At 58.2% G+C, this 19566-nt stretch overlaps 1 protein-coding gene across 4 annotated transcripts in view; it reads right to left on the reverse strand.

Moving 5' to 3' along the window:
• Positions 1 to 19246, reverse strand: part of LOC117646139 (ITG-like peptide) — a 53220-nt gene extending 33974 nt beyond the window's left edge. For all 4 annotated transcript variants that reach the window (XM_034386866.1, XM_034386867.1, XM_034386870.1 and 1 more), the window contains exon 1: positions 19043 to 19246. The gene's annotated coding sequence lies outside the window, so the exon portion shown is untranslated. The remainder of the gene's footprint in view (positions 1 to 19042) is intronic.
• Positions 19247 to 19566: the final 320 nt, after the last annotated feature.

The raw sequence follows: 19566 nt of genomic DNA on the forward strand, positions 1-19566 counted from the left end.
GGCCCGCAGGTGGCCCGCAGGTGGTCCGAAGGTGGCCCGCAGGTGGCCCGCAGGTGGCCCCAAGGTGGCCCGCAGGTGGCCCGCAGGTGGCCCCAAGGTGGCCCGAAGGTGGCCCGAAGGTGGCCCGAAGCCGAAGGTGGGCCGCAGGTGGGTCCCACGACGGAACAGTGAACAGCCACGGGCTAATCGGGCGGGCTGCCTTAATCCCCGGTCGCATCGATCGGGCTAAGTAATGCAAAATGGCGGCCCAGCGGCCAAGGGCTGGGTAACGCTGGGTAAACGGGAGGGCCGACGGCTTACATGCGCCATCATCACAACAGCAAACTCGGTAACGCAAAGCACCCACAGGTGACTGGAGCGACTCTGCCTGCACGCAACACGGTCGAGATTCCGCTCATCCGATTCACGTAATTTGTTTGATCCTCCCCGAGCGGCGAAATGGCCTGGCACTGCCGGCGCCGAGTTGTTTCCGCTTGTCGCAGATTCCCGGAGCACCGGTGAGGTTTGGCAGGACGTCCCGCAGGAAATGGCCTGTTTCTGTGACCGGTGGCGGCGTCGCCGAAACTCGGTATCTCGGCGGACGGATCAACTAAGAGGAAGACGAGAGTCTTGGGGGCGACGGGGAACGGAGTTCCAGGAATAGCGCTGCGCGCGTCACTGCCACCGTGTCGCACGTGCAGCACTCCAGGCAGACGTCATGGCCATCGCCTTGCCATCGCCGCGGCGTGGCTGCAGCACGGGCGGCACGGGGGACGACGGCACACAGTGGGCCAGGAGACCGGTGGAGGCGGACAAAACTCTAGACGCGTTTTGAGCTCCAGAGTCGCTAAACAGGCCTCGAACGAAACGTGTGACCCCACCAATGGATTGCTCTCCGAACGAGGAATCCATTGGTGGGGTCACACGTTCGGTTGGAGTCCCATTCAGCGACTCTGGAGCTCAAAACGCGTCTGGAGTTTGTGCGCCTCCACCGGTCTTCCAGCCCACTGTGCGGCAGAGGCACGGCTGTCACGCCGTCTCTCCCATACTCACGCAGCGAGAGCGAGAGAGAGCGAGAAAGCGCTGTTCGGCCGGGGCAAGTGACGACCCGGACACGACGAGGTAGTGTGGCCTGATGGCATTACCGTGTACCGTGTCGAGTGTGGGCGCGGTCGGCGCGGCTCCGCTCGGCACCGCTCGGCACGCCGCCGCAGGGGACTCAAAGGGCTGTCCGCTCCTGATTTGACCCCTCTGAATTATGAAGGAGGGCCGGCCCTGGGCCCTGGCCGAGGCCCTGGCTGCCCTGGGCAGGTACGTAAGGGAGAGTGGGGTAATTCCGGACGCTTTTTTTCTTTTTGGTCTTAGAGATTGAATATGCTTCTTGGGTCAAATGTTATTACAGGAGAGTAAAGTATGGACTTTTACCTTCACAATGATATACATGAAAGCCAAATCTCAGCAACGGTTAGGGAGATATGATCCAGGAAGCGGAAGAAGGGAATAACTTGACTTATCCCCAAATTTAGTTTTTATTTTATTATTGTGCCTTAGAATGGTTTACATCATTACACCAAATTATTTGACTGAATTCCAAGCAGTTAAGGAGAAAATCCACATGGAAAAAGGGTATAACTCAACTTAACCTCTTTTACAGTCTAAATTTCATTGGAAAATGGAGATAACTCAACCTTAGTCTACATGAGTCCGTTTGACAAATTGGCAAAAGGATATAACTCAACTTGTGTTTTTATGGATCTAGTGTAAAAAGAATCAACTCAACCCCCCCTTAATTTTAAATTTCAATTTGGAAAAAAGAGCTAAGTCCAAAAAATACACCAGAGTAACATACACTTTATGCAGACTATTGTTCCACTTGACTTGTCTCAAAATTCCTCTTTGTTTAGGAAATATAAGGTGAGCTGACTCTGTTTTCCATTTCAACGGAAAGTGATAAGTCGCAGAAATCCTCTACGGAGTGACCTTACACTTTTGATTTTTTTCCAAGATTTTACTAATGCTTTTTGAAATTATTAACATCTGCAACATTCATTTGTTTTGTTTTAGTTTTCCCTGCTAACAGTTTTTTGTTTCTTCTGAAAAATGGCCAAAATTGAGTTATCCCCTTCTTCCGCTTCCTGGATCATATAAGCGCCTAACAAAAGCCCTGCTCGTGTCCGGAATTACCCCAGCCTGGGGTAATTCCGGACGACCTATGGGGCAATTCCGGACGACCTTAAAATTTGACACTACTCGAGCTTACTTTCGCTTGTTTTGATGTCAGGCATGCTTTTAGAAGTCGTACAAGGACATTTGCTGCGAACTGAAGTGTTTGATTATTACTCAAAGCATATTATAAGGAATAGTTTCTATCAAAACCCCTAAATTGACAACACTGTCTTGAGTAAAGCTCTTAAACATAGCTGCAATACTATTTTTCGTTCTTTCTTTATCCTTCTTAACGGTGGGGATGCATGTCCACAATTTTGAACCCACTACCTTAACATTATGCGGGAAATTGAAGAAAATAACCCTTATTGTCCGGATTTACCCCACAGGTAGTGAAAACCTTTGATGTTCAATTGTAAGAAAACGGCGAGCCATACGAGCACTCCCGAAACGCCAAAGTAAAGTCCAATGACCATATAATATGATAAAATTTTAGTCATGGGACTGAACTTGATGGTAAGGTACGATAAGTACATGGAAATACGGGGGAAAGATGCAGCTTTTGCCTATTTTTGATGGTACTCAAAATTCGTGAAGCGACCACAGCCAAACGGTTTGACCTCCTACCTTGGCGATTTGGAATTATCATTTTTAACTGATTATCTTCCTCTGCTAGGCGGGCTTTTGAGTTATCTTCACTCAAACCCAGTGAAAATCGAAGTGTCCGGAATTACCCCGTGTCCGGAATTACCCCACTCTCCCTTACGGCGATGGGAGTGAAAGGCGCTCGCCCCGCGCGAAGGCGAAGGGTAGCCCCGGCCGGGTGGCCTTCCATACACCCGCTGCATTGAGTCGCCGCCGAGAAAAAGACGGACGTCGGCAAAGGCGAAGCAAAGGGCACGCTGGGGGTGAACAGCACCGCGCCGTGGCACGGCCAGCACTGATGGATATTGGTTTTCGCGGCACCGCCTCTGGAAACGCGGAGCGCCGCCGGGCCGCAGGCGGACGCAGGCCAGCAGCGGAAGCAAGTTGTAACAGGTGCGGGGCGAGCGGGGGCGAGCCGCGTAGTAGCGCGGCAATGCCGCCAGCGCGCACAATGGAACGGAATGACACGCCGGCAAACCCACGACGCCAGGCGCCGAGTCATCGGGGGGCCCGTGAACCTCGCCGTGAACCTCGCCGTGAACCTTTGCGCAGCGAACCTCGGCGCTAACCGTGCAGCGCACCCCCCTCCACGGAAGCATCCATCATACTGTGTGTGTGTGTTTTCGTGTTAGGTGTGCGTGTGTGGTTGCGGCCCGGCGAGGCGCGCGATGCCACTGCCCCGCCCCGTGTCCGCCCCGTCCACCCGTCATGTTGGACAGGGTGCGGCCAATGACTCACTAGTTCGCGCTGGATACGCCGGGCCCCGCCACCCCGCCCCACCCCGCCCCGCCCCGCCCCGCCACTCACGCCTTCCTAGAACGCCCCATTAGGCGGGCACGTGCGCACCCGGCGTGTGCGTGTGCGCCTGGGGCCGTGATGCGTGCTCGACGCGTGTGTGCACGATGGCGGCGCGATAGCGCTCGCGGCAGGCCGATGGCGAACAGAGCTTCCACCAGTGTGTTCCTGTCGCACATGGGGCGTTCCCCGCCCCGTCCAGGTGCGAGCACGACACAGCTCTGCTCGGAATCAGCCCGTGGCCGTCGCCGTGCTTGAGGGGCGCGGGAACAGCCATTCATCACGAGGAGCGCGGCCCCGAAACGGCCGTCACGCGTGGGCCCCTTCTTCTAGTGCCCCGGAGCGGCTGGCCGGGCGGAGGCGGCTGGGCTGGGCTGGGCCCCTCGAGGGCTGCCGTTTTTACCCGCCTGCATTTATAGACACGCCTCCGGCCCGGGGACGTCCTTCACGTCCTGCGCGGCCTGGCACGTGGCGATGGTAAGATTGATGGCGTCCTTTGCGCCCTCCCGGTGGCTGCCCGCCCGGTGGCTGCCCGCCCGGTCCAGGACGCCACCAGGACGCCACCAGGGCCAGGACGCCGCCAGCACGTGGCTCCAGCGCGCCCAGCGGCTCCAGGAGTCACGAATTATTGGTTCTGCCCAGTGAGATAAATCACCACAATGCCCCCGGAATGCCCCCTCCGCCTCGCGCGCTGCTTACATGGCGGCCCGCGCCAGAGGTCGCACGTGCGTTGGTTGCGGGTTCGACTCCCGGCGGCGTCTGCGTGAGACGGCAATTTTTTCACACCCCTGTCCGGCATGAGAAATTTATAGCGGTCTGTAATAGTTTCCGCCGATGGGACCCGGCCGAGGCATGCGGATGACCGCGCTCAAAACTCCTTGCAACGAGCACGCTTTGCCGTGGCTTTGCCGACGACGCCCACGCCGAGCCGAAATGAAAATGCTCCCGTGACTCATTTCGGCGAACAAGAAAGCGGCGCGCGATGAGCGGCCGCGGCAAAAACTTTTATCCCCGTCAGGAAAGGTCGTTTGTTTTGGCCGTTTTGGCCGAGCTCCGCGGAGAAGAAAACAAAAACAAAGGGAAAGAAAGCGCGCTGTCCCCGCCGCGTCCTCCAGGTCCAGGATGGATGGGGACTTGCTGCTCGATGGAGCCTCGCCGCCTCGCCGCCGCGCCCCGCAGCAGGTGGCGATGCCTTATTCATGCACCTCCGCGAACACAAATAAAGAGACGTTCCCGCGACCGCGGCGACTGCTCGCTGTTTTCCCCTGACGTCATGGTCGCCCTCGGCGTCGCCGTTTCTGGAACCCTTCCTCGGCGAGGGGAGGGAAATTATTGAGGCTGGCTGCCGCGGCCTGCCGCGTGCCCGCAGCCCGGAGTGGCGTGACGGGCCACAGTGGGCCAGAAGACCGGTAAAGGCGGCCAAAACTCTAGACGCGTTTTGAGCTCCAGAGTCGCTAAATGGGACTCGAACCGAGCGTGTGACCCCACCAATGGATTCCTCGTGAGGAGAGCAATCCATTAGTGGGGTCACACGTTCGGTTCGAGTCCCATTTAGCGACTCTGGAGCTCAAAACGCGTCTAGAGTTTTGGCCGCCTCCACCGGCCTTCTGGCCCACTGTGCGGGCCGCCAAATAATGCATGGACCGAGTTCGGCTGTCGCCATTATCCAGCCTCGCCGTCAAAGGCCATCCTCGTCCTCGGCGCGCCGCACCGCCGCGCCAAGGGTACAGGGCGCGCTCCTAATTATTATTGTAGGGCACGCCGTCCCTCCAGGCCCTCCAGGTCAACGAGAGCGACCACAGCGACAAACAGCGCGCGCGCCGAGGCCGCACCGTCGGCGTGCTCCTGGAAACACGGGTTGCAGTGTTGTTGCTTCCATTTGGCGCGGACTGCCGGCAGGGCTTCAGCATAAAGGGCCAAAGGGTGCGCTCTGCCGCGCCCGGCCGCGCGGTCGGACACCGACAAGGGCCGCGCCCCGCCGCCCCGCCCCGCCCCGCCCTTCCGGAAACACAGAGGGACCGCAGCGCTCTATCGCTGCCGCGGCAGGTTTCCCGAGTGGAGCGCGTTCGCGGCGGACTGATTCGGCGAGAGTCCGCTCTCTCTCGCACTCGTAGAACGCGCCGTTGGTGAGAGAGAGACAGAGTGAGACGCGCCGTCGGCCAAACCGCGCGTAATCACTCCGCAGGCCTCGCGGCCTTGAGGGCCACGCAACAAGCGGCGCCACTTGTCTTGGTTCTCCTTCATCCACCTCGTCCTCGTCGGCCGATGCCGTGATCGCGCGCATTAAGGCAGTGGATCAGGAGGGCGGCCGTTGCAGGCCGTCGCAGGCCCTTCCTCGGGACGAGGCTCGGATCATTGATCGGTCTGGGACTTGGTCTAGGACGTCGCTACACTCGCAGCACTCGGGCCGCCGCCCTTCGATTGGAACCAAAGGCCAGCCGTCGCGGGCGGCGTCAAGCAGAGCGAGCAGGCCGAGGCAGCAGCCACCGGGGGCGCTGAAGGCGAGGTTCGAATAATGCGGCAGTAATGCGGTCGCCGGGGTGCGCGGTTGTCGAGCGGAGCCCCGGGGCCAGAGCCCAGTCGAGGCAAGCCGAGCCGAGGCAAGGCAAGCAGGTGTTAATGGTCATGAATAATACCTCGCGCTCCCTGCCTGGTCTTACGCCTTGTCTTTCGCCCTGTCTTTCCCCTGGCCTTTTGCCTCCTCCGCAGGTTTCACAGCGCGGCGCCAGTTGCGCAACGTTTCCCGAAAAAATAAAAGCCAAGCGAGGCGCTGGGAGGAAGGTCGACCGTGGAGCCGAAGCAGCGCCACCCGCCGGCGATGCTCGCACTCAAGAAAAGTGGGTGAGAGAGAATGGAACGCACCCCGGGCTTGAAGCTCGATGCTCAAAACTCACGGAGCAGGGTCAGGCCGTCAGGCCCCCGGGGAGGTATTCACTGAAAAACCAAACGTGGTCTAGACCGCACCAACTGGTGTGGTCGAATGGATGCCATTTTGACCGCACCATCTGGTGTGGTCTAGACCACGTTTGGTGCGTTTACCACACCAAACGTGGCCAAACGTGGTCTAGACCGCACCATACGTCGTCAAACGTGGTCTAGACCACACCAACTGATGTGGTCAAAATGGCATCCATCTGACCACACCAGTGGTGCGGTCTGGACCACGTTTGGTTTTTCAGTGTTGCCGAGTGTGTGGCGTTCAGCAGCGCAAAGCTCGCAGGCCCGAACAAGGGTAGGTAAACTTTTCTAATCGGTGCCTGAGGCGTGTTTAACAGTCCCGGTGGGCAGCACACACACGCATACACACACACAAACGGCCGTGCGCGCGCACACAGACACCCTCCAAACATGCGCCGTTGTATGGAAGAATGGGCGTGTGCTCAGCCAAAGCCGGCAAGCGATAATACACTGTCGGATTAGGGAGGGTGATGCGGAGGGGGACTTGCAGCAATTAGGCAAACAGCCACCACCTGTGTGCTGCAGGAAGTCCCCCCCCCCACTTTCCGTCCAGTGCATGACGGCGCGCCTCAAGGTCACGACCGCACGCACCCTTTCCGCGCGTGCCGCCAGCCGGTCGTACAACTTTTGCAAATTGATATGCGCCGCGGGCCGCCAACTTGGCCAGCCTTCGCAAGCCCTGGCATTCCCGGGCCTTCCAGCGCCGCCACGCCCCATCTGCTACTTTTCCAGTGCAGAGCACGGCAAAGCCGCGCGGACGTGGCGGCCTCAGCCACGGCCTCGGCGCGGGCGGTGGCGGCGCTCAGTGGGCCAGAAGACCGATGGAGGCGGACCAAACTGTTTTGAGCTCCAGAGTAGCTAAACAGGACTCGAACCGAAGGTGTGACCCCACCAATGAGTTCCTCGTTCGGAGAGCAATCCATTGGTGAGGTCGCACGTTCGGTTCGAGTCCTGTTTAGCGACTCTGGAGCTCAAAACGCGTCTAGAGTTTTGGCCGCCTCCACCGGTCTTCTGGCCCACTGTGCGGAGACGGGTGAAATGGGGAAAAGAACAAGTAGAAAGATAAATAACGGGCAGCACTGCAAGCCGCGGAACAAGCCTCAGGCCCGCCTCTGGAAACAAGCCGCTACACCGCAAGTTAAGAGACAGGCCTCCGGAAGGAGTCTTACGCCACCCTTTCCACATGGTGCAGATGACAGTGCCGCACGAAGCGCCTGCGATCGGCGGGGTAGGCACGCCCGCCAAACACCGGTGGCTGCGTGCGGCCTGCAGGACGGGCGCTCTCGTCGGCCAGGGTGAGCAGAGCGGACGAGAGTGGCGTCTCTGGCGGCCCACTGTGCGCTGTCCGCCGTCTATCCTCATCCGCCCCGCGCCCAGCCTACACCCCCAACCACCGTCGTGAGACTAATTCCGGCCCCTTTGTCTTCATCGCGACTCGTGTGATGGAGATGGAATCTGCCCAGCGACAGCGGCGAGAGGGAGCGAGGCGGAGACAGGTCGTCATGGCGCGGCCCGCGGATGGGAGAGAGACAGAATGCCACTCCCGCGCTGTCACAATTACGCGGCGGGACAAATGGGGGCTGCCAGCCCCGGCCAGCCCCAACCAGCCCACAGTGGGCCAGAAGCCGGCGGAGGCGGCCAAAACTCTCGACGCGTTTTGAGCTCCAGAGTCGTTAAATGGGACTCGAACCGAACGTGTGACCCCACCAATGGATTGCTCTCCGAACGAGGAATCCTCTGGTGGGGTCACGCGTTCGTTTCGAAGCCTGTTTAGCGACTCAAGAGCTCAAAACGCGTCGAGAGTTTTGGCCGCCTCCACCGGTCTTCTGGCCCACTGTGCAGCCCTAGCCAGCCACGCGTGGGCCAAGTCGGGCGGACGGGGAAGCAGTCGGACGGAATGAGGAGTGCGGACGCGGCAGTCGTCGCGTATCCACGCTGGAGCTGCTGCCGGGGTTCTCGCTGCAAACCTCGCCAAAACCCAGTCAATTTTTAACGAAGATTCTTCTGTTTTCGTGTTTTATGATTTAAGTTTGTTGCCGAATTAAAACTGCGTGCCTTGTGGCCGCGAGTTTCCGCAGTGGAAAGGCCGGCAGAGATCCCTCCGGCGGTGTGGCGGTGCAAAAGGGCGGTCTGGGGCATCGCGGCGGCCGGCGGCGGGCATGCCGGTGGCTACGGCACTAATTAGTTACGGTAAACAGGGAAGCACGGCGAAGCAGGGAAGCCGCAAGACGGCGGTGATGACACGCCGACACGCCGGCGGGGCGGTCCGCCGCGGCCGGCGCCGTGAACTCGCTTTGCTCGCTCGGTTGGAATCCTAATCCCGAGCAGTGCCGCTGCCGGAGCACCGTCCAAAACTAGCGTCAAACTTTTTAACCAACCAAGTCACAGCGGTTTTTTGTGCTTTTCATTCGCGGCGCGCGCGCGAAGCGGGAAGTTTCAGCGCTCACTCTAAGCTGTACGTTGAAGTCGTGTTACGGAAGCCGGGGAAAAAATGATCCAGGAAGCGGAAGAAGGGAATAACTTGACTTATCCCCAAATTGAGTTTTTATTTTATTATTGTACCTTAGAATGGTTTACATCATTACACCAAATTATTTGACTGAATTCCAAGCAGTTTAGGAGAAAATCCACATAGGAAAAGGGTATAACTCAACTTAACCCCTTTTTCGGTCTAAATTTCATTGGAAAATGGAGATAACTCAACCTTAGTCTACATGAGTCCGTTTGACAAATTGGCAAAAGGATATAAGTCAACTTGTGTTTTTATGAATCTAGTGTAAAAAGGAATCAACTCAACTTAACCCCCCCTTAATTTTAAATTTCAATTTGGAAAAAAGAGCTAAGTCCAAAAAATACACCAGAGTAACATACACTTTATGCAGACTATTGTTTTACTTGACTTGTCTCCAAATTCCTCTTTGTTTAGGAAATATAAGGTGAGCTGACTCTGTTTTCCATTTCAACGGAAAGTGACAAGTCGCAGAAATCCTCTACGGAGTGACCTTACACTTTTGATTCTTTTTTCAAAATTTTACTAATGCTTTTTGAAATTATTAACATCTGCAACATTCATTTGTTTTGTTTTAGTTTTCCCTGCTAACAGTTTTTTGTTTCTCCTGAAAAATGGCTAAAATTGAGTTATCCCCTTCTTCCGCTTCCTGGATCAAATATGGCCGGTACAGGGTGGCGGAGGGGACTAAAAAATGATATCTCTGGGATCTTATTTGCATGAGGCTGGGGCGGGAGGGGGTGGGGGTGGGGAGGCACGATTTGGCGTGGTCGTCGAGGAGGAACTTTCCAGGCCGATCCCCGCGGGGGATGCAGCACGCGTCGTTACCCGTAATGGGGATGACCTATCCGCGGATCGCCTGTGCCGAGGCCCTACACCGTAGGATCACCGGCAGGCCTCGGCAGCCAAATCCCCCGGATGATCGGCCGTGTGGATTAGCCCTGGGGCGGCAATGCCAGCGCAGCACTGTCAAGTCCGGGCGCGTGTACAGTGGAGCAGCGGGCCTGGATGAGCACGCAGCGGTACGCCAGGCACGTTGTGCGCCCCGCCGGCCCGCCGGCCCCACTCGTTGCCACGTCCACCACACAGCAAAAAGAGAAGCAGCGAAAAAACACAGAGAAAGAGCGGAGAAAAACTGTGAAATGCCGGCAGAGCGGGCGGGCTATCGGCGCGCGGTTATACTAAACGGTGTCAACAACGGCGCGCTGGCATGAACGACCCTCTGGCGGCGCTGGCGGCGCGCTGCCCGTTCGGCCGTCACTAATAGCGCGGCCGCTAGCGCCGCTAACGCCGGCCTAGCGCTAAACCCGGTTTGCCGGTTAATGTTTATTCTTCATGCCCTCGTTGACCCTTGTCCTTTCCTCTGCGGCTCTTGCGGTCTGCACCGCCCCCCGCACCATCGCTCCGCGGGCAGCGCGGCTTAACCGCTCTCCAAACAAGGCAGAAATAACAATCTTCGACCGGGGAGCGGGAGGGGCAGGGAGGGGCAGGGGCGCTCCGCAGCGGTGCTCCGCACTCTGCACAAGACCACCGCAATCCTGCTGCACGGCGGCGTGGCGTGGTGGGGCGCGGTGGGGCGCGGTGGGGCGCGGTGGGGCGCAGCGGGGCGTGGCGGGGCGCGGCGGGGCGCGGCGGGGCGGGGCGCGGCGAGGCGCGGCGGGGCGCGGCGCGGCGGGGCGCGGCGGGCGGGCGGGGCGCGGCGGGGCGCGGCGGGGCGCGGCGGGGCGCGGCGGGCGGCGCGCGGCGGGGCGCGGCGGGGCGCGGCGGTCCGCGTGTGTTCACGTCGCAGCTGAGCCCATTACCGTCGCGACAAGTTGGCGACAAGTTGGCGGCAAGTTTGACAGCAGGCGCGCTGACTTGACGCGACGCCGCGTCGTGGAGCAGGCTGCTATTGAGGAGGTGGCGGCGTGGGTGTGAGTCCTTGGGCTCCCCGTGCAGCCTGTTGGACTGCGCGGCGTGCTCGGGGTGCTGGGGGTGATCAGAGCCGCCCCCGGCTGTGCGTGGCCGTACGTTCTGGCGCGACCCTACTCGTAGTGGAGATGGTGTGCCGATACCCGCCCCTCCAGTACACCCAGCCCCGGAATCCCGGCTCAAGGCGTACCACCCCGCCCCGCCCCACCCTCAGCAGCATAATGATATGGCAGCCCCGCGGCGCAGAGAAGCAGGGAGGACGCGGCAGCCAAGGCAGCCAATAGGATGTAGCCAGGCAGCCAGGCTGGCTCCACCTTGGAGTGGATGGCGGTCGGTCCGCGCGTCTGCCGTCGGGGATGGTCGGGGATTTCTGAGGGGCCCGGTGTGGGCGAGATGGCGGCGGACGGCCGGGCAGCGCGGCGCCGCGGGCAGATGAAGAGGATAGTGGGGTGAGGTGGCTTGGTGGAACGGGACGGGGCAGTGCTAAGTGACCGACTGAGTGACGGGCGCAGCGCGCGCTTCGCCGTATCACCGGTGTAAAATTCATCAGGATTTCAATCAGGAAATTCCTGATTGGTCAATCAGGATAATTTCTGATTGGAAAATCCTGATGTTTTTTCGCGCACCTCTGATTTATGATTTCTGATTGGTACCAGTTCTGATTGACTATTTCTGATTGTGTTTTTTTTCTGAGTGGACAATTCTGATTGGTAAGACAACTTCAAACATCGGTAATATGACCATGCCGGGGCACATTCAAAATTGACGATAACTTCTCTGGGGGGTCAAAACTGAGTCCGATCCAAATCTGAAGTCCGATTTTCGATATCTCGTGATCAGGCCTCGATATGCTACTGAAGATGATCCGATGTGCATGAAATTAAAATGGCCCTAGTCAAATCGGCTGAACATGTCACATACCAAATTTGAAACCGATATCGCAAATACTTTCCATTTTATAGGCATCTGTATTTTGACACCATCAAAATTTTCTGATGTTCTTTTCTGATTTCTGAGCGGCAATCAGCAATCAGAAAAGCATTCAGAAATTTTCTGATTGCCAATCAGAAATCAAATATCAGGAAATTTCTGATTGGCACTCAGACATCAGAAATCAGGAATTTTCTGATGTCGGTACTCATTCAGGATTTTTTCTGATTGACAATCAGAAATCAGAAAGAATTCCTGATTGACAATCAGAAATCAGAAAAATCAATCAGGAAAATCCTGATTTCTGATTGGAAATCAGAAATTCAATCAGAAAATCCTGATGGCATTTACACCGGTGATGCAGTATGCAGGTCCCCTTTGTCGGCCCCGGAGCAGGGCAGGCACGGTACGTACAGTCTCTCCAAAAAGGCCACCGCCCACGTCATCACATCACGCGGACGTGTCTTTCAGAACGAGCGAATTTAATTGGCACGGTGCTCTGCGTGGGCCGGCTGCCTGTCCCACCACTCCCTGCTGCCGGTGAGATTGGCTATCGGTGACGTCATCGGGCGGACGACACTGCACTGCTACCTGTAATGACACTCTGTCGCGTGTCGCGTGCCGCTGTCGGACACGAGTCCCGTACACGATCCGGGTGTCACGAAGTTTTCGTTGGCTTTGCCGGAAAACTCAGTCTAGTGCCGCCACACCGCAACAGCAGCCGAGCGCGCCGCTGAAAGCATTGCAAAGGGGCGCCGGATTTCTCTTGATCCTTCTATACCCGGCCATGTGTAAGATCCCACCACCAGGTGTGTGTATGTGTGCCTGTGGTACGTGCCTGGCGCCCGCCGGCTGAGCCCTTTGAGGACGTGCCCTAGGCGGACGTTCGCCAGATAGGCTCAGCCCTCAGCCACCGAACCGGCACACCCGTGGCACACCCGTGGCACAGCACTGCGGTGCGACCCCACGCAACACGGCCCGCGGTTCAAGAACCTCCTGGCCGCGCTGCGGTTTGGACTCGGGGGGCCGTCCAAGGGCGCGGTTCGCTTGGCGCCCTCCACCGCGCCGCGCCGCGCCGGCTGCCCCCGGCCACGAAAAGGGCCTCCAGTGTCAGAAGACGAGGAGGTGGGCCTGGCGGGCGGGCCGCCCTCCACCGCGACCACCGCGACCTTTAATTGCGTTGCCGTGGGTCGATCCCCGCCGGCGGCGGTATGAAAATGGATAGCCATTTACGCGATTAGGGTTGGCTCGGGCTGGAGGGCGCGCGGCGGCGCGGCGCGCTGGAATCCTGAATCGGCCTCAAAAGTTGGCGGCGTTCTGCTGGCGGGCTTGGCGTGACCCCGGCTAATGAGTGTACACGTCGGCGGGGCGGAGCAGCTTCTCCGGGAACCTGTTACGCCCCGCCCCGCCCCGCCCCGCCCCGCCCCACGCGCACGCAATGGCGCTGCGGAGTGTCACCGTCGGCGACACTGATTGAAAAGCAAAGGCACACGGCCGGCCGGCTCCCGGGCGCGGCCAAGGCGCAGCACGGCGTCGTTCGACGCGCACGTGCCGGGCGAGCTGACGGCGCCGCGCTCACGCGCCGCTTGAACAAGCAGCGGGCGTCGGGTACAGTACGCAGCACGACGGCAGGAATCTCTCCCGCCTGAAACTGAAATTGAGTTTGCCTCTTTGTCGCTGCCGCTGTCGCACGCTCTGTGAGCACGGCGTCGCAGCGCAGCGGGGCACAGTGGGCCAGAAGACCGGTGGAGGCGGTCAAAACTCAAGACGCGTTTTGAGCTCCAGAGTCGCTAAATGGGACTCGAACGGAACGTGTGACCCCACCAATGGCTTCCTCTCCGAACGAGCAATCCATTGGTGGGGTCACACGTTCGGTTCGAGCCCTGTTCGGCGACTGGAGCTCAAAACGCGTCTTGAGTTTTGGCCGCCTCCGCCGGTCTTCTGGCCCACTGTGCGGGGGCCGCCAACGCCAAGGCGCCGCGCCGGCCGAACGGCGGGGTGGGGATTGGCGACGATTTGTCAACCCCCATCAGCACGCCTTCAGCACGACGACGCAACAGCCGTTTCAGTTTTCAAAGCTGTTTGTCTTCTCTTCTCGCGCTTTCGGCGTTTTTTTTTTCTCCAGCGGGGCAATAAATAAAACCACGATGACGACGCGCGGTGACGGCAAAGCTCTGGAAAGACGCCGCGCCGCTCTGCCTCCCTCTCTCTCCCTCTTGCCCGCCCGCGATGCCGCCCACAATAAAACGGAGTATGGTGGCCTTTGACGACTGTGTGTCGTGCGTCGGGTGACGGCTCGGCGTCCTGCGGGAGTGCGAGAGAGACGGCCGCCATCCGGGCGCCATCGCCCGATCCACAAAGCAGCCGTTATCATGGCGCCATTCAAACGGCGAGGCTAATGAAATCCGATTGACGCGTCGAGGCGGGCAGGCGGGCGGGCCGTGACATAACACCCAGCCCTGCCATCATCGCATTAATTGGAATATCGAAACGAACAAAACACACAGACACACACACACACTCACACACACACACCTGCTCTCACACACACACACACACACAACACACACACACCTGCTCACACACACCTACACGTGCGCGCGCGCCACACACACACACACACACACAGAGAAGACTACACAAACACACGCCCCCATCGCACAAACACAAACAACGCGGCGCTAGACAAGAAACCTGTGAATTGGTCGCGCCCACGCAACGCTCTGTGTCGGACACGGAAACAAAGGGCGTCATCCCCACACACACAGTGTGTTCTCTCTGTCTCTCTGTGGTGTGTGTGTGTGTGTGTGTGTGTGTGTGTGTGTGTTTGCGCACGTGCGTGATTGAGTAGTGAGTGAGTGAGAGTGGCGTGCAGCCTGCGTGCAGCCCCCCGCCAATTTGGCCCCCCGACTTACTTTCCACACCGTCACAACAACACTCCTCCCCCTCCGCCGGCGCAGTAAGTCACGCTGCAAGCAAGGCGGGCAAGGCGAGGCATAGGGCCGCGGCGGACGTGGTTAGGTTGTGATTGGGGCCCCGCCGCTGCTACCCCCCCCCCTCCCCTCTCTCTCTACCTCGCCGCCGCTCTGCCACCGCACGAGAGGTTACCGTGACGTCATCCGCGCCCTTGCGCCGCCTCGCCCCGTTTGACAACAGTGAGGGCGTGCAACAGTACCAGCAGCGCGTAATGGCGGCGTAGCGAGAAGAAGAAGAAGAAGAAGACGGAGAAGAAGAAGAAGATGGAGAAGAAGAAGGAGAAGAAGAAGAAGAAGAAGAAGAAGAAGAAGAAGAAGAAGATGGAGAAGAAGAAGAAGAAGAAGAAGAAGAAGAAGAAGAGAAGAAGAAGAAGAAGAAGAAGAAGAAGAAGAGAAGAAGAAGAAGAAGAAGAAGAAGATGGAGAGGGAGAAGGAGAAGAAGAAGAAAGACAGGGTTGTGATGAAGCACGTCAGTGGCTGTGCGCCGCGGGGGGTGTTGCGCAATAGGGGTGGCCGGCGGTCCCCGTCAAAGGGAAACCCGATCGCCTCTCCGCGGGCTGTCGGCGAGTCACTGGTCACTGCAGACTGATTCCCAGTGCCGTTCTCGTCACTCTGTCTCCACTGCAGGAAATAACCACAGCAAAAGTACACAAATTTACGGCAAATTTTTTATCAGGAATTTAGTGTACTTTTCAAGTGCAACAATTGTTGTACAAATTACAATGGAACCGGCATGAGGAGCGCTGTGCAGTCCAGGGCTCGTTGTGGTTCGTACAATTCTCGTTGTACTTTCTACAATCCCTGTTGTTTTTTTACTGTACAGTTTCTGTTGTACTTTTGTTGTACCATCTACAATTTTTCTCGCAGTGTCTCTCGCTCCCACGTGTGTGGGTGAGACAGAGCGACGAAAACGACTCTCGGAGAATATCAACCGTTCGTTGTCAAAGAAGAAGAGGAGACAAAACACTCCGCGTCGATTTGCAGCGGGGGTGGCGAGGAGGATGCCTTGGCGATGATGTGGCGGCAGGCGGGGAGTCCCGGTGTAAATCGCCATCGGCCCGGACGAAGTGCCGCCCGCCGCCAGCCACCCCACCGGAAATGATTTCCTTCTTTACGAGGCCGACGTGTCGGAGTGTGGCTGCCGCCTTGGCTGCCGCGCCGCAAAACGCCGCGCCTGGCCTTTTCCGGCATCTTTATGGGGACCCGGCCCGCGGCTTTGAGGGGTAGCGGTTACGGGACCGCGGAGCGAGAGAGAGAGGGAGAGAGAGAGAGGGAGAGAGAGAGAGGGAGAGAGAGAGAGGAGAGAGAGAGAGAGAGGAGAGAGAGAGAGGAGAGAGAGAGAGAGAGAGAGAGAGAGGGAGAGAGAGAGAGAGAGAGAGGAGAGAGAGAGAGAGAAGGAAGGAAGGAAATAAAAGAGGAAGAAAAGAACAGTCGGGCGGGACGTTACGCGGTGGCGTCCGACCGCATCCGACAGTCTGAGAGCGTGCGGCTGGGCGATGTGCGGCGGGTGCATCGCAGTAAAGCCCACAGAGCGGAGCGGACGAGGAGATAACTCAATGTAGCCATTTTTCCGTGGAATAAAATAAAAAGAAACAAAGAAATTTCAGCTTAAGCTGAAAGGAAAGAAATGAATGTTCTAGTGATTCAGGCCTTCCCTTCTTCCGCTTCCTGTCAACTAGTTCTCGCGACGCGAGGTAGGAGGTCGTCGCGTCACTGGAAGTTCAGGACCTGCGGCAGGGCCAGGGAAGTGACCGACGAGGAAAGTAAACAATAAATAAGGCTCGACGCGGAAAAGCGAACGAAAAAGAAACGGCGCCTGGAGGTGGCCGGAGTTTGCGGCGCGCGCACGACTGCGTGCGACTCGACCGAAAGTGTCGCCAGACACGCAGGGCGGCCACGGCGACCACCGCTGGAGGGGCTGGAGGGGCTGGAGCACGGAGTGAATGACTTGCCGGGAATGTGAATGAGTGCGGAGAGCGGCTCGGGAATAGAACAGCCAGCCGCAGCCTAGCAGGCGGGCATTGAGACCAAGCCGTGGCTGGAGCCTCCCCGACGGCGTCAGCCTGCGGACCGCGGGGTAGGCAACCCAGCGGGCACGCCTGCCAGAAGACCTGTGGCTGTGGAGGCGGCCAAAACTCCAGACGCGTTTTGAGCTCCAGAGTCGCTAAATGAGACTCGAATCGAACGTGTGTCCCCACCAATGGATTGCTCTCCGAATGAGGAATCCATTGGTGGGGGTCACACGCTCGGTTTGAGTCCCATTTAGCGTTTCTGGAGCTCAAAATGCGTCCAGAATTTTGGCCGCCTCCGCCGGTTTGTGGCCCACTGTGCACTGAGACAAAGCCGTGGCTGGAGCCTCCCCGGCGGCGTCAGCCTGCGGACCGCGGGGTAGGCAACCCAGCGGGCACGCCTGGCCGGCGGGACTGGCCGCCACCGGGGGCCGAGCACCTCGCCGACGACGCCGCGCATCGCCGGACCGGGCCGTTTGTCGGGTGCTCGCTCGGGGCGCGAACTTGGCAGATTAACCAAGCTCGGGACGTCGGGGTGTGGGGCGGCGGCGGATGAATAGGGCCCGGGGGACGCCGAGGGACACGGTGGTGGCCAGCATCGCCAGGACCGCGCTGGCGCCAACGGAAGGGGTGGACGGCGTGGACGCCGGCCGTGGGGCTCCACGCGGGTGGCGCGTGACGTCAGCCCAGCGCGCACCGCGCACCGCGGCGCGGGATTCAAACTCGGCGCGGCGCTGTCCCGCGATGCCACTCGCACCGAGAGGCCGAAAGGGACGAGGCCTGCAGTTTGCATGGCTGCACTGCGACACACGGCTGTCAGCAACAACAATAACAACAACAACACTGCGCGAGTCAGGCCGACCACGGCCGTGTTCAAGGGGAATTACTTTGAATTTTGGTGTACATAGCCGTGAATTTCATGAATTTTTTTGAAATATTGAATTTTTTTGAATTTTTGAATTTTTACAAAAATTTTAATGAATTTTTTCGAATTTTCAAGTTTTTTTTTTAAATTTTTATGAATTTTTTTAACTTTGGGTGCAGTTTTTAATTTCATGAATTTCAATGAATTTCTATGAATTTCTCTGTTTTTAATGAATTTTGGTGAATTTCAATGAATTTTTGAGCCTTGATCACCGAGGGCATCTCGGAAGCATCCAAGAAGTGGGGTGAACGTCCTCGGGAGTCTGTGCCTTCATCGCGCAGTAGGGGGGGTCCAACAATGTGTCAGATCCCTCTGTTTCATCCGACCCGTTCGGACGCGTGAATGCAGGCGCTGCCATACTCGGCGCCCCACCCCCCACGTCTGTCAGTCTTTCCCGCGTGAGACTTGGAGAGGGGGTCAAATGCGATCAAGAAAAACTTTCGTTTGTTCATCCTTGGTGTGAATGTATTGGCGTGTTTCCGTCGCGTTGCTAACACGCACTCACGTGCGCTCTCTGAGCGGCCGGGGGCCGTCCGAAACACATTCCACAAGAATCGAGAAGGTTTTCTGTGAAGAACGGCGAGGACAGAGGACCATCCCCAAAGAAATGACACTGTTAACAGATGTCCCCGCAATTAGGCAAGGTCGAGGAGCCCGGCCGGGGAGGGGGGAAGGGGCGGCGGCGGAGGCGGCGGCCCGCCTGCACCACGGGACGCCATTCATTGACACCGAGCCTCCTTCGGCCGCCGCGCCTTCAAAATTGACCCACAAGTTCCAACTCAAACAAAATTTTGGACCGTGTAGAGGCGTGAAAGACGCTTGCGTAGTTTTAAAAATTGTAAAATTAAGGACTAGAACACCTGTGCTTTGGTAAGAGTCAGAGTAGTAGCGCCAACACACCGGTAGCCATGCTCAGTTTTCATCTGCTATGTGACACATTTTGATGAATTTTGTACACTTTTTAAATTTTTGCACTGCAATGAATTTTATGAATTTCAGTGAATTTTGAAGAATTTCGATGAATTCAATAAATTTTTGGTGAATTTTTTAATTTTATGAATTTTACTGAATTTTGAATTTTGTTGAATTTTTTTTGATTTTTGCATTAGGTGTACACATTTTTTCGGAGTAGTTTCCCCTTGGCCGTGTTGACCTGGAAGTCGCAGAATGACATCGTGGCCGCGGACAGCGACGGGCAGCGACAGAGCAACATGCTGCAAGAAAGGTAGAGTGGTCCTACCTGCGGTTCGGAGTCGGAGGGTCTGGCGACGAGTGGTCGCAGCGGGCTCTGCAGCGGGACGCGTGCGGAGCGTGGTCAAGGGGTGGCGGTGCCCTGGCGGTGCCCTAGCGCGGCTGCCCTGGCTCGGCTCGGCTCCGTTCGGCCTGCCTCGGCTTGGCTCGATCTGCTGCGGCCTCGGCTCGACACTCGCCTCGCTTGGGGGACTGCTGGCCCGGTTCTGGCGGCCCCTCGCCTTGCGCCCCCCGAGTGGCCCAGCCAGTCCCAGCACGCCAGCCAGGGGGTCGGCGTCGCGCGCCCGACGCTCGCCCGCCCCACCGCACCCCCTGCGCCCTGCTCAGCGCGCTGGGCGGGGGGCCGCGAGCACCCCAGTGGAACTTCGGCGTGCGTTCTAAAAACGTGGCATGAGCCACCAGAAAAAGACGAAGCGAAAAGACTTCTTGGTCGGTGACGGAAACCGTCTGCGGTCCGCACAGCGATCGGGCAGGCGCGCCGACGCCGTGACCGCGACGCCACCCCCACCCCAC

Source organism: Thrips palmi, unplaced genomic scaffold, assembly GCF_012932325.1.
Source record: "Thrips palmi isolate BJ-2018 unplaced genomic scaffold, TpBJ-2018v1 HiC_scaffold_19, whole genome shotgun sequence".
In the NCBI taxonomy this organism is placed as follows: Eukaryota; Metazoa; Arthropoda; class Insecta; order Thysanoptera; family Thripidae; genus Thrips; species Thrips palmi.